The following is a 22,195-nucleotide window of genomic DNA, read 5'->3' as shown; positions in this document are numbered from 1 at the left end:
TGGGCTCATGGGGTGGGCACATGCAGCTATAGTATTCCGTCTCTGTTGCTCAATGGTATTATGTGGTTGGCAGAGGGATACACAAAATGCCACCTCTATGTGTTTGGCAAAGGGCTAGGCTGCATGGCTCAAGAGCCTCAATGGGCTTATGAGGTGGGCACACAGCGTCACAATATGCCACCACTGTGGCTCAAGGGGCTCATGTGGTTGGTACAGGATAAAGAAAATGCCACTTCTATGTGGTTGGCAAAGGGCTAGGCTGCATGGCTCAAGAGTCTCAATGGGCTTATGAGGTGGGCACACAGCGTCACAGTATGCCACCACTGTGGCTCAATGGGCTCATGTGGTTGGTACAGGATAAAGAAAATGCCACTTCTATGTGGTCGGCACAGGACAGCAGTGTCAGCTGTCTCTATGGCTCCATGGACTCATGAGACTGGCACAGGGGTAAAGACCGTGCCACCTCTAAGATGAAACGGATTTGGTGATTGGCCATTCAGCTGGGAAGCTGCTGACAGCAGCTCCAATAGCCATTGATATGTGAGTCCAGGTAGTGAATATAGTGTGGACTCAAAGAATGAAGTACAGAATGACATTGGGAAACAAAGAAGAGAACAGTTTAGTACAAGTGAGAACCACTCAGGGGACAAATAAGAGTATGTGTCCCCACATGTGAGAATCTCTTGCATGGAAATGAAAACCTGACATGTCTGTCATTGTGTATGTAAGAATTAAGGATATCAATATTACAATACCTAAATGACATAGATGGGTGACAACTTTGGAATTGATTAGCAGGAATGAGATCCTAATTATAAAGCAGGATGCACATCTTATGCGATTGAAGACAAAACTGAGGCAGACAGCACGAGAGATATTTTGATATCTATCTCTATTGATGGAATATACGTCCTTTACATTTTTAGCTCATCATAAAAAAATTATCTAATGCCCAGTAGGAGGACTCGTGAAACAAGTGTGTATCAACAAGAGACGACAAACACTCGTGCATGGGATTGGTAGGGTTTTAATTTAACAAAAGGACAGTTAATAGGTTGTAAATGATATAATCCATAGGGCAGGAACAGCAAAACAATGAGATTCACACAATAAATAAATAAACCTAAGTGCTTGAAGCAGGCACGTGCTGTGGGGAAAGTGTGGCTAGTGTCTCGTCAAGCTGCTTGAAGCAGGCACGTGCTGCGGGGAAAGTGTGGCTAGTGTCTCGTCAAGCTGCTTGAAGCAGGCACGTGCTGCGGGGAAAGTGTGCCTAGTGTCTCGTCAAGCTGCTTGAAGCAGGCACGTGCTGCGGGGAAAGTGTGGCTAGTGTTTCCTCAAGCTGCTTGAAGCAGGCACGTGCTGCGGGGAAAGTGTGGCTAGTGTCTCGTCAAGCTGCTTGAAGCAGGCACGTGCTGCGGGGAAAGTGTGGCTAGTGTCTCGTCAAGCTGCTTGAAGCAGGCACGTGCTGCGGGGAAAGTGTGGCTAGTGTCTCGTCAAGCTGCTTGAAGCAGGCACGTGCTGCGGGGAAAGTGTGGCTAGTGTCTCGTCAAGCTGCATGAAGCAGGCACGTGCTGCGGGGAAAGTGTGGCTAGTGTCTCGTCAAGCTGCTTGAAGCAGGCACGTGCTGCGGGGAAAGTGTGGCTAGTGTCTCCTCAAGCTGCATGAAGCAGGCACGTGCTGCGGGGAAAGTGTGGCTAGTGTTTCCTCAAGCTGCATGAAGCAGGCACGTGCTGCGGGGAAAGTGTGGCTAGTGTCTCGTCAAGCTGCTTGAAGCAGGCACGTGCTGCGGGGAAAGTGTGGCTAGTGTCTCCTCAAGCTGCTTGAAGCAGGCACGTGCTGCGGGGAAAGTGTGGCTAGTGTCTCCTCAAGCTGCTTGAAGCAGGCACGTGCTGCGGGGAAAGTGTGGCTAGTGTCTCCTCAAGCTGCTTGAAGCAGGCACGTGCTGCGGGGAAAGTGTGGCTAGTGTCTCGTCAAGCTGCTTGAAGCAGGCACGTGCTGCGGGGAAAGTGTGGCTAGTGTCTCCTCAAGCTGCATGAAGCAGGCACGTGCTGCGGGGAAAGTGTGGCTAGTGTCTCGTCAAGCTGCTTGAAGCAGTCAAGCTGCTTGAAGCAGGCACGTGCTGCGGGGAAAGTGTGGCTAGTGTCTCCTCAAGCTGCTTGAACCAACCACGTGATGCGGGGAAAGTGTGGCTAGTGTCTCCTCAAGCTGCTTGAAGCAGGTACGTGCTGCGGGGAAAGTGTGGCTAGTGTCTCGTCAAGCTGCTTGAAGCAGGCACTTGCTGCGGGGAAAGTGTGGCTAGTGTCTCCTCAAGCTGCATGAAGCAGGCACGTGCTGCGGGGAAAGTGTGGCTAGTGTCTCGTCAAGCTGCTTGAAGCAGGCACGTGCTGTGGCTTGAAGCAGGCACGTGCTGTGGGGAAAGTGTGGCTAGTGTCACGTCAAGATAAACAGCATTGGGGAAAGACTTTGTATAATGAGCACGATGTCGCAAGAGACTCCGACTCTGTCCAAGATTTCACCAAAATTTCAGGAAATACCGCATTGCCCATATATGGGCAGTGTTCCAATTGGAAAGTGTCAAACTGGTCTGATACTTTGAACACAATGACATCCAAATCGGGCCGCCATCTATAAGAAGAATGTACACTATTATTCAGCGACACGCTGCACTGTTCTATTAAAAAGGCAATTACAATTTATAGTTATAAAAAAACCAATGCATGTATTTCATGTATGAATTTATATTATGGATTTAAATTAGTTTGTTGTCTTGTGAAATTGTCTGAAGATGATTACGATTTGGTTCGGTTGTAAATGCAGTTTTACTTTACTGTGCCTTAATTTTGGTGCAAATGATTTGTAGCTTAACCTGCAAATGGAAAGATGAATTGGTGGTAGGGTTCAATTTATTTTAGTTCCACTTTTCTAATTTTTTTCTTTCTTTTTTTTTCTTCTCTTGTGCGCTCTTTCTCTGTTTTCCCTTAATTTTCCTTTTTTTTTATGATTATTCTTTGTCATATGTACTTGTACTAATTTCGTTCTGAATCTTTGCATGCTATGTAGATGTTAAATGTTGAATTGATTTTTAACCAATACATTTAAAAAAAAAATGAGGAGTGTGGTATTGATTACACAAATGGTTTTGGTGAAAAATGGATTCATAGTTAGGACATGTTAACCCATAATGTCCTAGAAGCAGGCAATCAACCACCTACAACCCTAACTGCAAACACTTGTTCTGAATTCAATTCTGGCTCTGTTCATGGATCAGTCAACACTTGGCCTAACTCCTATTGCCTGTCCTCCATATGTCTGATAATGGCTGAACGCATTACAAATGCTGAGCTTCCTATGTATCTTTGTATTTTATTTGTATTTTATTTATTTGTATAGTGCACCAGGCCCGAGGGCATCCGGGCGCGTGTTTTAGCAAAACAATGAATGGCAGGTACAGTTAAGCAATGGTTGTCATTACAGGTAAGGCACAGGTTATAGTTACATTAGAATACAGGCAGTTTACATGTACAAAAGATCCAATAAATATAGTACATGGGAGTGCAATTGGCCGGAGGTAGATGTCAAGAGAGAAAGAAGATAGTGGAGTATTGGGGTGAGTGACGGTTAGTCCAGTTTGGCAGATATCCATAGCTTGGCTCTCTGCTTAAATAAGGTAGGAGAGGATATGGATCTGGTGGAAAATGGAAGTAGGTTCCATAGTTTGGAGGCTAGGACAGGGAAGCTAACACACCAGCTTTCTGGAGTTTGTATCTGGGAATGGTTGGGCAATGTGTTTGGGCTGATCTGAGTGACCGGGTGGATGCATGTTGAGAGAATCGAGAGGCTAGGTATATGGGTGCTTGTTTATTTACACATTTGTGTGTGAGTGCAAGGGATTTCAGAGAGATCCGTTGGGTAACTGAGAGCCAGTGAAGACTCTTCCTAGTTTTAGAGATGTGAGCAGATCTGGGGATGTTGAGGGCTGCTCTAATAGCATTATTTTGGGTAACCTGGAGTTTGTTGAGGTTGCGTTGGTTACTTCCTTGATATAATGCATTACAGTAATCAAGTGTAGACATAACCAATGTCCTAGCCAGAGTAATGCAGTTCTGTGTAGTGAGGAAGGGGCGGCAGGCTGTGATAAGCTTGCATGTGTAAGCAGAAGCCACGACAACCACATTGGTTTGTCTGTTGAGAGAGAGTGTGGAATTGAGATATATACCTAGAGTTTTGGTGTCTTTAGACACTTTGATGGAGTTGCCATCAATGTCGAAGGTTTTGAACCGTGGGTCGAGCTTATTCAGTCTCTGTTGGGTCACCATGATGAGGAGCTCTGTCTTGTCATCATTGAGACAGAGCTCATGTTGGGCCATCCATGCTTGGATGACTTGGTAGATGTCATTCAAGTCTTTGGAGTCAGTCATGTAGTCACCAGTGATGGGAATGAGTATCTGGGTGTCATCAGCGTAATTGGTATAGGTGACACCCAGATAATCAAGTACATCAAACAATGGTTTGGTGAATACATTGTAAAGTGTCAGTGACACACAATAACCTTGTGGCACTCCACACGGCACTGGGGTTGGATCTGCAGATGAGGTAGGAGAAAATACTCTAATGTGTCTGTTATCTGAGAAGGAACTGATCCAGTTTGTAGCTTTTTCCAAAAAGTGGGCAGCTGTTTTCAAATGGCGGCAGAGAATTTGATGATTAAACAAACCCAGGAGTCCTTGAGATTGTCGGGGACAATACCCGCTTGAAATGAGGAGTTAATAAAGGTGGTGATAAAAGGGGAAATATCATGCGCAGCCTCCTTAATGATGGGGGGCGAACAGGAATCGCCCCAGGGCAGTTTGAAGGTTTTAATTTACTGATGATATTTTCAACCTCTGGGATGGTGAGAGGCGTGAAGCTAAACGGGGTATGAGTAAAGGAAGGGGTGGCCATCTTAAATGCTGGGAGTGTAGTTTGGGCGGTGGTTAGTAAGCAATTTTGTTTAGCATTGATTTTGGACTGTATGGTTATTTTGGTGAGGAGGGCTTTTTGAATATTGTTGCACCAGGTGCTGTCTTTGCTGCAGGTATCAGGGATGGACGAAGGGGATTCTAGTTCTTTAAGAATTTTGAATAGCTCCTTTTTGTTGGATTCTGCCTGTGAGATGCATAGTTTGTAAGTTTCTTTTTTTGCTTGTACAATAGCTTCTTTGTAATTCAAGGATGCTATGAAAAGGTTGTCTTTATTGGTCTCGCATGGGAGACTTTTCGAGGGGGCTTCAGCATTATGTTTTTCTTTGCGCAATATTCTCAATTGAGGGGTGAACCATGAATTCTGGTGGGCACGTTGTTTGGATTTCCGTAGTTTGAGGGGTGCTATGGTGTTAATGGCATTAAGCAAGGTTTGGTTAAAGGTGTCCAATATGACTGTAGGGTCATTGTGCTCTGAGGCACATTTGTTGAGTATAGGCAGGATGAGAAGGAGTAGTTTGTCCCTGGTGATGTCCTTCTTGTTTCTTGTGGGAATAGAAGGTGCCAAGGTAGGTTTGGGTCGTGGGTTGTTGGCTGGTAGGGTGAAAATGATAATGTGGTGATCTGACCAAGCACAGGCAGAGTTGGAGCTTATCGACCTGTTGCAGTTTAAGTCAGCAATCCAATCAAGCGTTCTGCCCTTGTTGTGAGTGGGTTCGAGGATACGGTGCGAGAAACCTAAAATAAGAGATGTTGCTAGCAATCTCATTGGCCTGGGGATCCTTGGGGTCTAATAAGCCAAGGTTGAGGTCTCCCAGTAATAAGACTTGGGAGTTAGGTTTGGTGTTGTCCGTGATCGTGTAACATCTGTAACATTGGTTCATTGTTTAAATAAGTCTTAGCTGAAAACCTGTTAATACTGGCACCGTTAGTTAATCTAAGTATTTAGGATTGTCTATAATCATTTAGAATACTTAGTGTGCAGTCTAAATCATAATCTTTGCACATGTCATAACTGCCTTCTCCATGGGTAACTGACCCAGATGACGGTTGGGAAATCTGAGCCTTACAGCAGTAGGGCAATAAGTAAGTGCCTCCCATTGGCATTCTGAAAGGCACCAGCCTTGGTGTAAACACGGTAGGGGAACTTGCTTTTCTGACACTCAGATTCCAATGGCTGTGTAGGCAGGGCATGAGCAGGATACCTGACAGGATAACGTGAACACACCCAACCCTTCCCTGAACACAAATCTGGAATAAACAAAATGCAATATACAAGGAACTGTTCATACACCTGAAATCACATGAACAACTGAACATGTATTCATTCATGGCACCTGGTAAAGAAATTACAGGTAGGAGCATGGGCAAAGAGCATAGCACATCTCATCTGTGGGGCCCAATGCAATCTGGGCAATATTCCTTTTGAAACTTGAGGGTGTGCATTATGTGTCCCAATTAGCTGGGCTTGGCAGAGCTGAGAGATGATGTTTTATTGGTCTGGAGCTAAGAAATTATGATCTATATGTCTGGACGAGCAAAGAAATGATATATGTTTGGGTCACAGAGTCATTGCTGGGGCGGGGGGAGCTGAGGGCACTATAGACCCAGTCTTTTGGTTGTAGCCCCGGATAGAATCTCAGGGGCTACAACCAAAAGGCTAGCTAGCCCCAAGTACCGACAGTCCCGACATTAGTGTAGACTGCGATCTTTTCCAGACCTAGCAACACCCCTGGTTAGGGATCTCTCTTTGTCTGCAGTTTACTCACTGGGTTCTTGCTAATGGATGCACCTGGATGGTTAGCAAATGAACGAACGAGTGCGTTGAGGCTCTCCGGGAGTGTGGTTAAGGCTAAGAAGGAAAGATAAGGCTTTGGAGATGAAGCCCATATTAATTCTTTTTAGATATTTAGATATCTCAGATGTTCAGAAGTTATTTCATATAAAGCCTCCTCTTCACTGAGCATTTATCCTTTTAGACCATTCCAAGGGACAGAAGCTCAGAAGATTCCGAAAGAGAATCCTTAAGAATCTCAATTATGTCTACCCTTCCAAACTCCCTCTGGGTGGCATGGTATGTCTTGCCCTATGATGAATCAGTACATCCATGGCATCTTTCCACTCCCTGCCTTAAGAATAGAAGCCTGAGACCTGGGCTAAATTAATAATGTAGGATTAAATACGGAAGATGTCATCTGTGCGCAGATCCCAAAATTCCAATTGTAGAGTCCATAAAGCTTAATACAGAAATAGGCTCAAAATCCAATTTATTGTTCACTAAACAGCCGACACGTGTTTCGACCTGTTCAGGTTGTTCTCAAAGCTGTACATTTGTACACAAAATAAAAGTAAGCATGTATAAAGATAATCAAACCATGAAAATTCAAACATGATAAGACAGATAGAAAAAGAAATTCACATACCAGTGTTTCAATGTATGGATGTAGCCAATGTAAACAAAAGAATGCCCCAAGGTAAAAATAAAAGAAAACAAAAATTAGGGCATGCTAATTAACCCATTTTTCGTCTGGCTACCCTTGATGTTTCAGCGTTATATTCCAATATCAAACATGACTTAGCTGTTCAGTCAATTGAATATACTTGCAGCTTCAACGTACTATTGCACATTTGGTGTTAAACCATATATAATGTGTGTGATTGAATTGTGACCATTTTTAGTTGCTTAATTGCTCAATTGTATACTTTACTACTTGCTTATCCCTGCTTACCCTGCGGGCAATCAACTCTAATTATTGTCTTTGTGGACACAGATGCGATATGTTGTGGGAACTTGTGCACTGCCTTTCGGAAAGCTCACATTCACCTTCATTACCTGTATATTCAATCACAGCAACATACCACCACTATAATTTCCCGCATCTGAACCGCATGAATGAGGCGAATTGATGTTTATGCAGCATGCACGCGTATTACGTTGCATGCAAAATGGGCGCATGATGACACGCGCATGGCCCTACTCTTACTTTGTATTGCCATTCAGACTGAGTCTGGCGCTCAGCGCCAATGTTAATATACTTGATAGGGTTTTGACCCTGTTATTACTGTTAGCTTTCGGTATTGGGTGCAGTTTACTCTTTGAACCGCAATAATTACACGGAATGAAGTCACTGCGGTGCATGCGCGCGTGACGTCACTCGCAATATGTGCGCGTGACATCACGCACGCAGCCTCATTTTCACTCTGCTAGATCTACTTACACGGAGCTTGCCACACGGCGCCAGTGCAAATACTTCTATTAAAGTTCTGGAGAGGGGGATTTGACCCTGTTACTACATTGAGCTACCAGCATCAGGTATAGTTATAGGCATCTCTTAGGATATTGGTTTGTTATTAATTGTTTCCAAATAATCTACAGAGATTTGACACAATTTTCTCATATTGTAGATATATTGTTTCTTGCATTGTGTCATATACCCAATGAGGGTAAGTTACCTTTTTTCTTTGATTAATTCGTATATTTGCTCATCATTAGTTTACAGACTTATCTCTTAATTGGTTACCTTATCATTACTATAGGTAGCAATTGTGCTGTTCAACACATTACTCCTGATCAATATTGCATTGGAATCACGGTATGTTGCAACTTCCCACATACATATTGTGTACTGCAATGATTTATGTTTTTTCCTCACGCTTAATTAGCATGCCCTAATTTTCATGGTTTGATTATCTTTATACATGCTTACTTTTATTTTGTGTACAAATATACAGCCTTGAGAACGACCTGAACAGGTCGAAACACGTGTCGGCTGTTTAGTGAACAATAAATTGGATTTTGAGCCTATTTCTGTATTAAGCTTTATGGACTCTACAATTGGAATTTTGGGATCTGCGCACTGATGACATCTTCCGTATTTAATCCTATGTTTAGCTGTACTGGTGTTTACTAGAGGACATAAGTGGAAGGTTATCAGAGTAGCAGGCCATCAAACTTGCTCTAATTTTGGTATCAAACAGCGCACTGGCTACTTATGACCCCCAGTCTGTCTCATATCTCTAAATTAATAATACACTCATTCAGGAGGACGTCATGTGTGCATTGACATACCCTCTTCACACAGCGCTGAACATCACATGTGCAGCTTTCCAAGTTGTCAACACTGAAAGTGGCTGTGAGTTTTATTACGCTTCTGTACTTTGCTCACTGAGCACCCAGTTGCTCTACTTTTCAGAAATGTAAGCAGGGAAACCTGCTTGGCAGAAGACATCTACATGGGACTTGAAATGCTGCAAATGTGGAAGGGGAAAATGTCTCCAGCCGAGGTAAGTATGTCCTACACAATATATGAAGAAGAATATATGCTCCTTGTTCAATGTGAGAGGGCTGTAATATAACTGGCAAGAGAGTAAATAGACAATGTATCATAGTAGACACTCAGACTAGAAACCTAACCAGCGGGTCAATATATAGTCAAAATGTAGACATATGTTTGTTTCCATTAACTGCTAGAATAATGTGTTATTAATTTACACTAAAGTTGTTTGCTTCCATGTGGACCAAAACCATTCGAGAACGTACTACTTTCTGATAAGCAATTTAATGTAGAAGTCATTTCCTGCTAGATAATCTCCATCCCTTTGAACCCAGAGATGAGTAGACAAATTATGACCATACGAAGTGGATAATTGAGTATTTTAAATCCAGAGTAACCTTAATGGAACGAATAATAGACTATTTTAAAAGAAATTCAGATTATCCTGATATGATGGTTGTGTGCCGTTGTTTAAGCACTGACTTGACAAGATGAACTACATGCTTTATCCATAAAGATTGGCCAAGTGTTCCAGCCTCCCATGTAATGTATAATTAAACAAAAGTCTAACTATAATGCAAATTTAAACTGTAACCTTGATAACAGACCAATCAACTCTTTACCAAAATATTTGCAAATGTTCCCAGATAGACACATAAGGGACACCTATTTAAGACTGCGTTTAAACATTCTTCCGACCAAAGAACTTATGGCAAAGACGAAATTAATACCCAGTGATTCGAATTTCTGCCGGTTCTGCAAAGATATACCTGTTGTGGAAACACTAGAACATATCTTCAAGCAATGTCCAGCTCTATCTGAACATAGATTCATCTGCAGAACTCTTTACATGAAATCGTCGATGTAACTATCGCCTGAGGACAGATGGGCAAAATGTCTTTTGGGTGACAACAAAAGGACATTTGTACACTTGTGAAATTCTGGGAAAGTATCATTGATCTGGAACTATGATCTGAATCTAAGGTTTTGGAAACGAAACCGAATCTTATAAAAAAAATTGTATTTTTCTATGTCACGTGAGGCACAATATGCCTAGATGTCAAATGTTCAAATTAAATATAGAAATCCTAAAGATAGAGAAAATAATGACAGAGATCTGTTGTGCATACAAAGATTAAAAAAAATAGTTAAATTACCACAAGTGCTAGTTCAAACAATAAAACATCATCATAAAAAGAATGGGATGTTCAAATTGAAGATGCCCTAAGCAACACATGTAAGGTATTAGTTGAAGTAATGTAACATACTCTACCTACAAAGATGCATGAGACAATACGTAATAACCACTTTCTAGACTAGCTGCACCATCCATTCCTCTTCATAGTCCTCCTCATTACCCTTATGTCTGTCCGAGGGCTGCCCCCGCCCCCAGGCCCCAGGCTGCTAACTTCATTTTATGTTACTCACCCCCTCACACATTTCCTTTCACAGGTTTAAATTAGCTCTTAAAAGACAACTCCTTGACCTATAAGGTGCAACCTTGCAGCCCTACAAAATCATCACCTCTCTAATTCCCCTGCATAGCTTCTACTGAATATAGTGCACATTACTCTAAAGCTGGCTGAGTAACCTGTTAAGCATGCATCAAACCATTTCTAGGCACCATTTTTCCTGCACCCTCAACTTGTCATAACCATTTTGTACCCCGGCTAATGCTTATGGGAAGGCTCGATTAGGCACGGCCCCTATTGAAAAGCATTCCAGAAGATGCACCCTCGCCCGACTTTCATTAGTAAGCAACATTATACAAAACAAGTACCAGGAATAAAGTCTCTGGCCAGTTACATTGAGATCGAAATAAAAAGATCTTCCAAATGTATGACCCAGTAAATATGCCATAGTAACAATGGACATTATGCAGGTTTTTAGTGAGTTGTTTGGGAAACTGAATAATGATGCTATTTTCCTTCATATCGGTATTATAACAGGTTATACAACAGAAGTGTTTGATTAGGACCAAAAGGAAGCCAATGCTGGAAGAACGGATTTGTCATCAAATTAAAGAACAGCTAAGCAGTACATACTTTTTATGCAAACTCTAGAAGTACCTGTGAGAGATGAACATTCCAAATTATGCACGTTAATACACATCTGAAAACCCATAAAAATCAGGACAGACTTTGATGTCAGTTTCCTGGAGATGTAAATTGCATACACGTACGAACTGTACAACTAATATACGCCTCTTATACATATTGAAACTTCACATCAAAGTCCAAACTGACTTCAATGTAAATTTTCATATGAATAGGAGGCAAATAGGAAATGTGCATTTTATGACATTATACATGCTACTTATATGGCATACACTCACATGCAAGACACTTACACACCAAGCACTCATACATCTTACACCACAGAATCTAACAACACACTCTTACGACACATGCTCCTAGGACACAGGGTCCTATGGCATGCACTCTCCTATGAGACCCACTGTTATGACACACATTGTTATGACACACAGTGGTACGACACATGCTCCTACAACACACTATCATACGGGATTCACTCCTACTACACACGCTCCTACGAAACACATTCTGCACAATCTTACGACACACGCGCTTATGACACACACGCTTAGAACAAACACATTTACGACAAATACACTTATGGCACGTGCTGTTACGCAACTTGCTCTTATGCCACAAACACCTATGCTACCTTAAAACACACGCTGTTACGACAAAAGCTAAGTATCAATGAACACCTTCTGTATGAAATGTACAAGTAAATGCAGAAGATGTACAATTTGTACAAGTACACTACTATACATATGAAATGTATTGCATACATGTAGTAAATGTAAAGTGCCATGTATGCCATTGCTCATCCACTAATACAGTCATACGGCAAACACTCATAATGCATTCACTTATACTACATACTCACACTCACTTTATGTATGATCCAGGGTACATCAATACCATAGTTGAAATGAGTGTTAAGGTTTGATTTGTAGTGGTATGGCATGAGTGTTCACACTTTGAGTTTAATGGTTGAATTTGTAGTGGTATTAACCTTAAATCTTGACTAAAAAAGATATATACATATATACATATATTATTTATAAAACCTTTATTCGACATATTGTCATCAGGAATTAATACATTACAAAATAGATAAAAAACACATAGAAAAATACAGTTAAATAACCCTACTAATAAACTTCAAATAAAAGACTAATGTGTTTTGCTAAAAAGGGTTGTTACAGCAACGTAAGGCTTTGGTTGTCATACACAACTGGGCAGATGGGCCCGGCCATGCGTAGAACTATTAGAAAACTAGGAGAGGAATACTCGCAGCCTCGGGACCTAGTTTATAAACAGCCATCTTTCTCCTAAGAAACCAGGCTCTGTGCAGATAATTGGCCACAGAGCATGCCGTTGAGGGCATAAGGCATTGAACCAAAAGATCTAAAGCATGGCCCTCCAGCATTAAGGTTCTAAAATACAACCGCCGTAACCACTGGATAGACTTATATAGAAATAATAAGAAGAAATGGGCAATTGTCTCCTCAGCAGCACCACACAAAGGGCAGCTAGCTGAATCTGAATCTTTCCATTTGGAAGTAAAAGCAGCAATTGGCAGGATCCCTAATCTAAGCCTCACATAAAGTGATCTTGCATATGCCGGCGTGATCAGGTCCAAGTAGGCTTTAAAACCGTCTGAGTGCCTCTGATCCAAATAATCCAGGCCCAACTTTAGCTTTGAAGCCTCAAGGAGGAGAAGATTCCTTGCTCTCTGTCTTATAAGGGGCTTAATTCGGCTCCAACTCGATGCACAAAGGCTGCCAGGGTCATTCCAAAACTCGCCCACATTCAGACAGAATAATATGTTTTTAGTCTGGGAAAGCCATTTCAGGCCACTTGCTCCTTCAAGGGACATTATATGTGAAAGAGCGCCTGATTCTAACCCATAAGGAGACAGGCTGAAACATAAGATCAGTGCTTAATGGAGTTGTGCCATATTCCAGATGAACTAAGGCAGTCAGTGCACTATGGGGTAATGGTAACAGTTTCTTCAAGAAGTTGTTTTCCCTTCTGACAATCGTTTCAATATCCTCGAACCCCCATAGCTCTGCACTGTAAAGGGCGGCTGAGACCACCTGCTTCTGATAGAGTTCTACTGCAGTCGAAATTGCTGCACTCCCATGACAGGTAAAAAAGGATACAATAGCCCTGCTAAATTTATTCAGTGTAACGGCACCCCTATTTATCTGGAGAGCCCATCATGGGCTCGCCTGAAATCTCACACCAAGATAGTCAAAATTATCGACTTTTTCGATTAGAGTATGGTCAATCATTATTTCAAGCGAAACCTTTTCCCAAGTTTCAGCTTGATTACCATCATCTTGGTTTTCACTACATTTATTCGAAGACCCAACTCCCTCGATTTCCTTAGAAAAATTGAAAGGGATTCCTTTAAGCCCTGCAGTGTAGTTGCTATTAATACAGCATCGTCTGAATAGAATAATGCCAGAAACTTGGTTGCAAACAATTTAGGGCAGTCCCGCCCCCCCTTAATAACTCATATTTAATTTCCTGTATATAGAGGTTAAACAAAAAGGGGGCCAGGCAACAGACTTGCCTAACACCCAGAGCCACCTCCGAGAATGATGTTTGGTTGCGACCCATGTTGTAACTTACACAGGACACTGTGTTCGAATAGAGAGATGATATGATACTGATCAGATACTCTGGGACCTTCTGCTTCGCCAGCACCTGCCATAACTTCTCACGGAGCACAGAATCAAATGCTATCCTAAGGTCCACAAACAGTACATACAGGTGCATTTTCAGTAGGGCCGAGTATTTTTGAATAATAAGGAAGAACATAAAACACTGATCTATTGTCCCACGGCCCATTTGGAACCTTGCCTGATGTACACTAATCAGCCTTTCTTGGTCAACCCACAGTCAAAGATATTTCAAAATTGTTTTCCCAAACAACTTCTCAGCCCCGTCTAACAGGGAGATTGGTCTGTTTGCAGGACTGTCCCTGCCACCCTTCATATATACTGGGATGATTACTGCCTTGTGCCAAGAGTCTGGGATCCTACCCAAGCGCAAAATTGCATTAAAAACATGGCACAGAATTTGTGCCCAGATGGATGCCTCATCCTTATAGAGATCCGACGGGATTAGGTCCAGGCCTGCTGCCTTGCAATTTTTTTGTAGAAGCTAATGTTAGCGCTTTTTGTACAGTAGGTGCTGAGGGACAAATTTGAGAAGAATCAGCAGAAGATAGATCACAAAAGTGGGCCCTTCATCTATCCCCCCGATGCTGCAGGCCAATTGAGGAGCCCCCTTTGGTCACAATCTGCAACCAATTTCCAAAACAAGACGCTATTCCTTAAATAGTGGCCGCTATAAAGGCCCTCCCATTTCCCTTTTATGTAATCAGTTTCTTTTAATAGATTACGTTTTTATATTGGGTTCTCAGGAAACAGAGCTTAGATCTATCAACCCCCTTTGCTTCGCTGATGCACCTTTCTATAGATTTTTATGCCGCTTTGCAATAACCATCATACCATGCCACTCTCTCGGGGGGTTTGCAATTGGACTTGGACACAGCTACCGAGACATACGACAGAACATTGTTTTTAGGTTTTTCAAACTCAGCTAAAGGCAGAGGAAGACTCGCTCTCTGAGTTGCAGATCGCTTCGATGTTGGCTGAAATTGAAGCATACTTTCTCTGCTTCGACTCGGGCGTTAACACCCTGCCCCATTTCAGGAGTCTTTTAACATGGCCCCCATCCCCTACATAGTGGGAGTCCTGTGTATGAGCCTCCCGTCCAATCCCAGGTAAATCCCACCTTAGATCGATGCCTAGCAGGTGATGGTCACTTTTGAACCTATTGATGACTCAAAAATCGCCTACCCATGCCCAAGCAAGTGCAGAAATTAGAATATAATCGATTAAGGTGCTACCCTTTAGCCTAATAAAAGTCTTCTTGGCAGGTTGATCAGTGTCAAACTTGCCATTACAGATGTTTGGGCTGCTAGTAGATACTTTGTTAGTGATCGGGGCACCACCAAGTCAAGAATATCCCAGGCTTGGTCTTGGTCATCCCACAGACCTTCATACTCATCAATTGGTTACAATTGTAAGTCGAAATCTTCCACCATCACTATAAAGGAATGTTGTGAACCCGCAACATCATTGGCAGCTAACGCCATTTGAAGGCTTTCCATGCACGCCATTGCATTCAAACCAGATGGTCTGTTATAAACATTGATTAACCATTAAGACTCTAAGGCATTGAGTTAAATGATAAGCATAAGGACATCTGAAGACTGAGTGTCAACTGTTTTCACCTCCCACCGCAAAGAATCCTCAATATACATAAATTCACTGAAAAATCTTTAGCTGAGGTGCAGTTAAGTTGAGCAGATTTAAAGCAACAAAACGCTTGACACTCAGCGGATGTGGGAAGTCATGAGCAGCTTAAGTCAGCATGCTCCTGCTGATGTCCCCATAGTGCCTTGCCTCCCATAATGCCATTTTGCATCTCATTGGGAATCCCTTCTCTTATAATATGTATGTGCTCATGGGCTTTGCAACTGGAAAACGCTGAGTTTAGCTGGTCACGACTTCCCACATCTGCTGAATTTCAAGGTTTTGTTTGTGATAAATCTGCTCAACTTAACTGTACCTTAACTAAAGTTTCTTCAGTGAATTTCAACGGTTTTGTTATACCATAGTTGTTTTATGGCCCACTAGCCATGGCCATGTGGCCATGGCCACTGTACATTGTGATGAATCCTGCGGAGTCCTCACAAAGACCCTACTAAAGTCTTCTGCCAGATGACCAGGCAAAGACAGAGGCTTCCCAATCCTGACCCTGAGGGTGGTATTAGCCGGGAGGATCCCCTGGGAGGAAAAGGGCCCCAGGGGAACAGAAGGACTCTGTTGGATGAGACGCAATATTTGTCTTCCCCAGGGAAGGAAACATCATTGATACCAGGATATGTAATGGCTTGCTGTCAGAGAGAGCTGTTACTTTCCCGAGCTGACTATCTGAATGTGTGTGAGAACCATCCTAACCAGTTATGTATATGCAATAAGAAAACTCCCCTTAAAATCACTGACATTATTAGGGATGAAAGCTCCTATAACTCCCAGAACGGACTCAAACCAAACTGACTCAAAGCGAAGTAAGGGGCAGAATAAAAAGCAAACTATCGGACCAGAAAGGTGTGACTGTGTCTATGTGGGGAAAATCGAAGTATCAAGAGAGGGCAATCATTTGAGAACCCAAGACAAACAACCATTGGCCAAGCCAAAAGAGAATCATGCCAAGGCATGAGCTAAAGAAACAATATTGCCAAAGCCAAGAGAAGGCAATTCAGAACTTAAGTGTTTGTAAGACATGTTGCCCATATGCACAGGAGGACATAAGAGGAACTGGCTTGAACCCACAGTGCCAGAGCCAAAGAAGTATAAGAGTGAGGAAGAATTATTGTCAGCAGTTGGTGACTGTAGAAGTGGGGAAACAGGAGTGGCAGGCGGGCTGCCCTTCTGCTAGAAGACATTCAGGAGTGGACCATAGCCTGCATTGCGTGTGGCAATTACAAGTGTGTAACCAAAAACACCAGTGTGTTTTGAAGAAGGAGTCGGAATCCTCCACCACCCCACCACCAAATTTATGACAAGGAAGAAGGCCAGAACACACCGAAATCACCCATTCCATTTTGGACGAATTCCTAATGGACCAATGATTGACAAATATGTTGAGAGGTATCCCCTCAGCCAGACACATATATAGACCAAGGGACAGAGATCTATCCATGGTAAATGAGGAGCACAGGCCATGATCAGAGACACCTATATGGACAGCCTGGACTAAACACCAAGAAGCCATATTGCTGACGTTGTTAGAGGCACCACGACATAGGAGAATTAGATAAGAAGCACACGTGCCAACCACACATCGGGACACAAACACACACTCGAATACATGAAGAACACAAGCGTACAGTTCTATAGTTAGAGGACAGATACATATACATACTGTCATTGATTTTATTATTTTGTCAATAGCCAAGTGCAGCAGGCAGAAACCGCAAGGTGCAAGAGATCCCAAGCAAAAGCTTGCAGATGCTTCAACGCAAATAACACTATGGAACTGCAGGAGCACCTACAAGGACCTGACAGAGCCAAGTGTGACTAACATGTGGAGAATATAGTCACGTGGACATACAGGAATATATATGGACCCGATCAAACCATGTATAACTAGCTCTTAGCGAATGTAGCATAACATGGACAATGAAGAAACCACATTGTAAGGTTTAGGAAAATTACAGCAGGCCTCAGGCCTCCGAGTAAGGCACGAGCCGAGCTGACTCAGGCTGGGCAGGGAACAAGATGTGTGAGCCAGGACCCACAGTCAGGATCAAGAGATACGGATGACATTCCAATCCCCAGATGACAAAGGGACCAGCTGCAGGAAAATGAAATAAATCCTCATAATTCAGAGCTGCAGAGCTTGGTTTTTCGGTGTCCAAACATGTGATCCGGCCAGGGGAGGCAATGGACATTCTCCTGTGTGGGAAAGAGAGCTGAACCCAGCAGAAAACGAGCACAGACGGCGACATTTGTTGCAACGTCCGAGGCACATTCTCATGAGCGAAAGGTGGTAAACACAAGTTACAATGCAGACACATAGTCATTCCCATCCCCTTGAAGAGGTGCACAGGGTGCTGTGAATGAGTTTGAGTCCCAGGCCTGGGGGCTACTGCACTGACCAATCACAGTTTAGTATTCGGGGTGATAGTAGGGGGATACGGGCCAATGATGAAACCATTTCTCTGCAAAAATGTAGAAAATAGACGTCATGGGGATGGGACAGGCCAGCCATGGGTGAACCTGTAGAATACCACATATAGGTGATTGTATATGTGTAACGCTCACCTGGTATCCACGGGGACGTCACTCATCCTGTTCTGACCTCTTATGACCTCGAACCCTTCCCTAGAGTCTACTCGACTGGAAACTGGGACTGAAACACAGGATTGGTAGAGTTGAACTCCCTATTGTCTCTGTGTGCTTGAACCCCTTCTTCCCCGGGGTCCAACCTTTCCCTTCGATCCACAGCTCACCTTGTTTTCTTGGAAAGTGTGCTCTCCATCCTGCTTTCAGCGCAGGGGTGCATTGATTGATGCAGGCTCGTTGCTGCCTAGTTACTTCGCTGGCAAGAGTCCGACAGGTAAGTATAATGAGTCTTTTGAACAGTTCTCTAACTTTGTTCCTTTCCTTCCTTAGATGATGGCCGGCGTCCGGCGATGGCGACGTGCTTCTGAGATGAGTAGCGCTGAAGGTGAGCGAGAGCGCGATGCGACCCTTTTGTATTTGTATTGAACAGAGTTCTTTTTCTGTGTCTTTTAGGTACCGCAACGTTTTCCGCGTGGATGCCGGTTATGAAGAAGAAATGCGGTGAGTAAGCGCGGTATGCGACGCCTCTAGATGTTTCCATGCTAACCTGGAGTGTCTTTTCCCTCTTGCAGATGGATGAGAAGTTCCGGAAACAGAGTTCCCTCAGAGCGGCTGGGATTCAGGTAAGCGTTTGAAGCTCGTACAGTCTTTAAAAATAAGCAAAGATTTGCTAAATGCTTACTAATGCCTTTTTTCTGTTCTTTTCCCTTTTCCTTAGGAAGCGGCGTGCCGAGATGTGAATGACACTGCCGAAGATGCCCGCAGAACAGAAGAAGCGATGAATGATGGGCAGAAGCGCCGCAAGGTAAAGGCTGTTCCTAACGGTGTTCTTGTTCTTGCAGGAGCTGAGCGCAGAAGAAATATGCAGGCCTACTGGAGACTGATTCGAACACGGTGAGTGTCACGCTGCAGGTGCAGAAAGCACAAAGCATGTTTCTCAGCCTGGGCGTGGCTTAAATAGTCTCTGGGTATCCCAGGTTTCTCTGGGCTGAACCACACCCAAAACACTAGACTGCACATGCAGTTCTGGGAACCGAAATATGTGGGGGCATCCATCTTGTCCCCATCAATGCACTACAAGTCCAATCCCCAACGTTATCCTATGGGAGTGAGTGAGTCTGGTGCCACAAGCACCAAGTCTGACTCCAAGTGGGTCTTTGGAGGGATGGAGAGGCCCTCGAGGGCCATGTAGGTGATCGTGGCCTGGCTCCAGCCTGGCATTTTAGAGTGCTGGGGACATGAGGGTCAGGAATCATGACAATATGTTGCCATGCTCCTGATGGCCAATCAAATGCCATGATAGGTTTCTGGAGAGAGGCCCAAGTAATGACGGAACAATGATGATGGAATTCAAGTTGGAACTTTTGCTGTCAAGTTGGAACCAAAATATTCAGTTGGAACTTTGCTACTAGGCAGGATTTCCTTATCCTTTTGGAACTATTGAAAATAATCCTTATGAAAGGAGAGACAGTTATTACGTTGTGAACATAACTGTTGTATTTGTTATATGTGAACTGCCATTTACTCCCTTGTTGAATTGATGTATGTGAGGGACAGAAACATTTTGTTAGAGTGTTTCCTTTAGTTTATTTTAGGCAGGGACATCCTTGTCAGAGTAGGGATAGTAATGCAATTATCCAACCTTTTGAGTTAATAAAATGGCATCTTTTGAAAAATATTAACAAAGTTGTCCGCCTCACATTTCTGATCCCTCACATAATGCTCCCCCACTGTGGCCACTATGCATGTCATTCGGGCTCACTAGCTAGGGACTTCAGCCGTGCCCACTGTATATTTTAAAACACTACCAAGCCACTAGCCATGGACTTCGGCCATGTCCACTGTGCATGTTCCACCAATATGTTTCTTTTAGACACAGTAGGTATATTTTGTTTTTGTAAAATATCAGCCAAATCCGTAATGCAATTCAAAGTTCAGTTTTCCTATATATCTTGGTACTCAATTTAACTATAATGCGGTGTATAACACATATATTTATATATCCGAAAAATGTGGCCTTCTTTTGTAATAAGGTGCATATTTTCTTCATCATTTTTTGGGTAAGGGCGAATGGATGGATCAGAATGTTCTGTCCCCCACTCCGCCCTCAGGTGTCATGGGTCTTGGGTGGTTGTGGGGGAGCTCCCCTCAAAATGTAACATTCTTTTTTGAACTGACAAGGACATGTTTCTTTTCTGCCATAGCACCATCTGTTGGTTGGCTTTGACTGTGTGTCTGATTAAAGAGGTTGATTTAGCAGTTTCTCTGAAAGTCCTCTTGGTCACTATGACAGTAGATCAAGGGAAGATATTTTACATGATCTGTTTTCACGTCCTCTAGACAATCCCAGAAATTAGTAGACTCAGTTGCCTCAACACGAGCAGTGGCAACAGGAAGATTCATCAGCTACTATGAGGAATTCTTACTCAACCCTTTTTCTTTTCTGCTCCTCAGCCCATTGGCCTCCCTGATCAAGAAAATCCAGAATGGTTTCAGAATCATTCTGGTTATGATGCTGCCTCAATATCAGATGAGTGGTGGTCCTTTATGGCCTGTGGCTGTGTGTAAGGCGTTTCAGGCCTCTTGAGAGACAATGAGGTGGATTTCTGGAATACAAAAGGGATTCAGTCTCTGCCCTGATCGCCTAATGATATGATATGATATGAAATGGCATTTATAACGCGCTTACAGACAAGTGTGTCAAGGCACGACGAGGCAAGGGAGGGGGATCAGAGGGAAGACAGACAACGATCCGACTAGACAAGGTGTCATTCAGATCATGCAAGTGCATGGGAAAGGGAAGGAGGAAAGTGCAGAGGGTCAGTGGGGAACAGTGCAGTACATGGGATAATAAAATAAATAACAATAAGTAAAAATACGGCCAGCAGGTGGCAAGGGTAAGTGCAGACATCAGGTGTCAAGTGCTGGTAGTGGGACTGTCGGGATACAGAAAAAGTACCCAAGTGCAGGGGTTGCCAGGAAGGCAGTGCAGGAGTGCGACTGGTAGGGGAGGGGATGTGGGCCCTAGATCAGAGGGTGGCCAGGAACCAGTGTAGTTCCAGTATCAGCCAGGAAGTCAGCAGAATAGGGAATTTATACTCTAGTGAACTACACAACATTTAGACAGAATGATAGCATCTCGATGCATGATAATGTTAGATAGATCGCTAGAAATCACACCATGTAAACATAATTCAGGTGGTTCAGTGGGACTTGGAAGCAGGACATTCTTTCTTTTGGTTCCCTTGAGAAGGATAGTAGCATTTATCGCATAGTGACTGCCAGTGTCAAGCCAAGACCTGAATCTGAGTATAGCTAGGGCATTCAGCATAGGTATGTCCAGTATGGGAAAATGGCAAATTGGTATGCTACAATAGAGTTAGGATGCAAGGCGGAATGCCAGAAAGAGGTATTTTATGCCATAGGCTCATTAAAATATGCCTGATGTTGCGATGGACTCTATGGGCCTCATTACAAGGCGGGCAGAATGGGTTTAACGGCGCCGGTAAAGGTGCCGGCGCCGTTAAACCCATTCTGCCCTATTAAGAGGTTCCCTTGCGGGACCAGCTCTGTACGTCCTTTGCGGGTCCCGCGGGGGGATCAGGGAGCTAACAACGGGCTCGTTATTAAGCTCAGAAATGGGAGTGAACACGCTGGAAAAATGCCATTTCGGCGCATTTGCCCCCAGCAGTATTACCGCATGGTAATTGCACTGAATTCCCCATTGGGTAAAATGGACCCAATGGGGAATGGGGACTAACAGTTAGCGTCCAACCCGTGATCCGGCGGTAATACCATTGGATGGGTGGGCGCTAACTCTAACGAAGTAGGGCAGTATCCCCCACGGCATACCGCCCAACTCGGAATCAGGCCCTGTGTGTGGGAGAAAGGCAGTTTAATGTTACATCACAAAGGCACAGGGAGTAGTCTAGTTGGCAAGCCCGGGAGTAGAATCATTGTCGTCCCAGAGAGGAGACCGCAGACATGGTATTCAGCAA

General features: G+C 43.5%; 1 protein-coding gene across 1 annotated transcript in view; it reads right to left on the bottom strand.

The window, feature by feature from the left end:
* Positions 1–22,195, bottom strand: part of GIPR (gastric inhibitory polypeptide receptor) — a 582,639-nt gene that overhangs the window by 436,616 nt on the left and 123,828 nt on the right. The window lies entirely within an intron of this gene.

This window comes from Ambystoma mexicanum, chromosome 2p (assembly GCF_040938575.1).
Source record: "Ambystoma mexicanum isolate Mex_15411 chromosome 2p, UKY_AmexF1_1, whole genome shotgun sequence".
NCBI classification, from domain to species: Eukaryota; Metazoa; Chordata; class Amphibia; order Caudata; family Ambystomatidae; genus Ambystoma; species Ambystoma mexicanum.
This window is presented reverse-complemented; position numbering and strand designations above follow the sequence as displayed.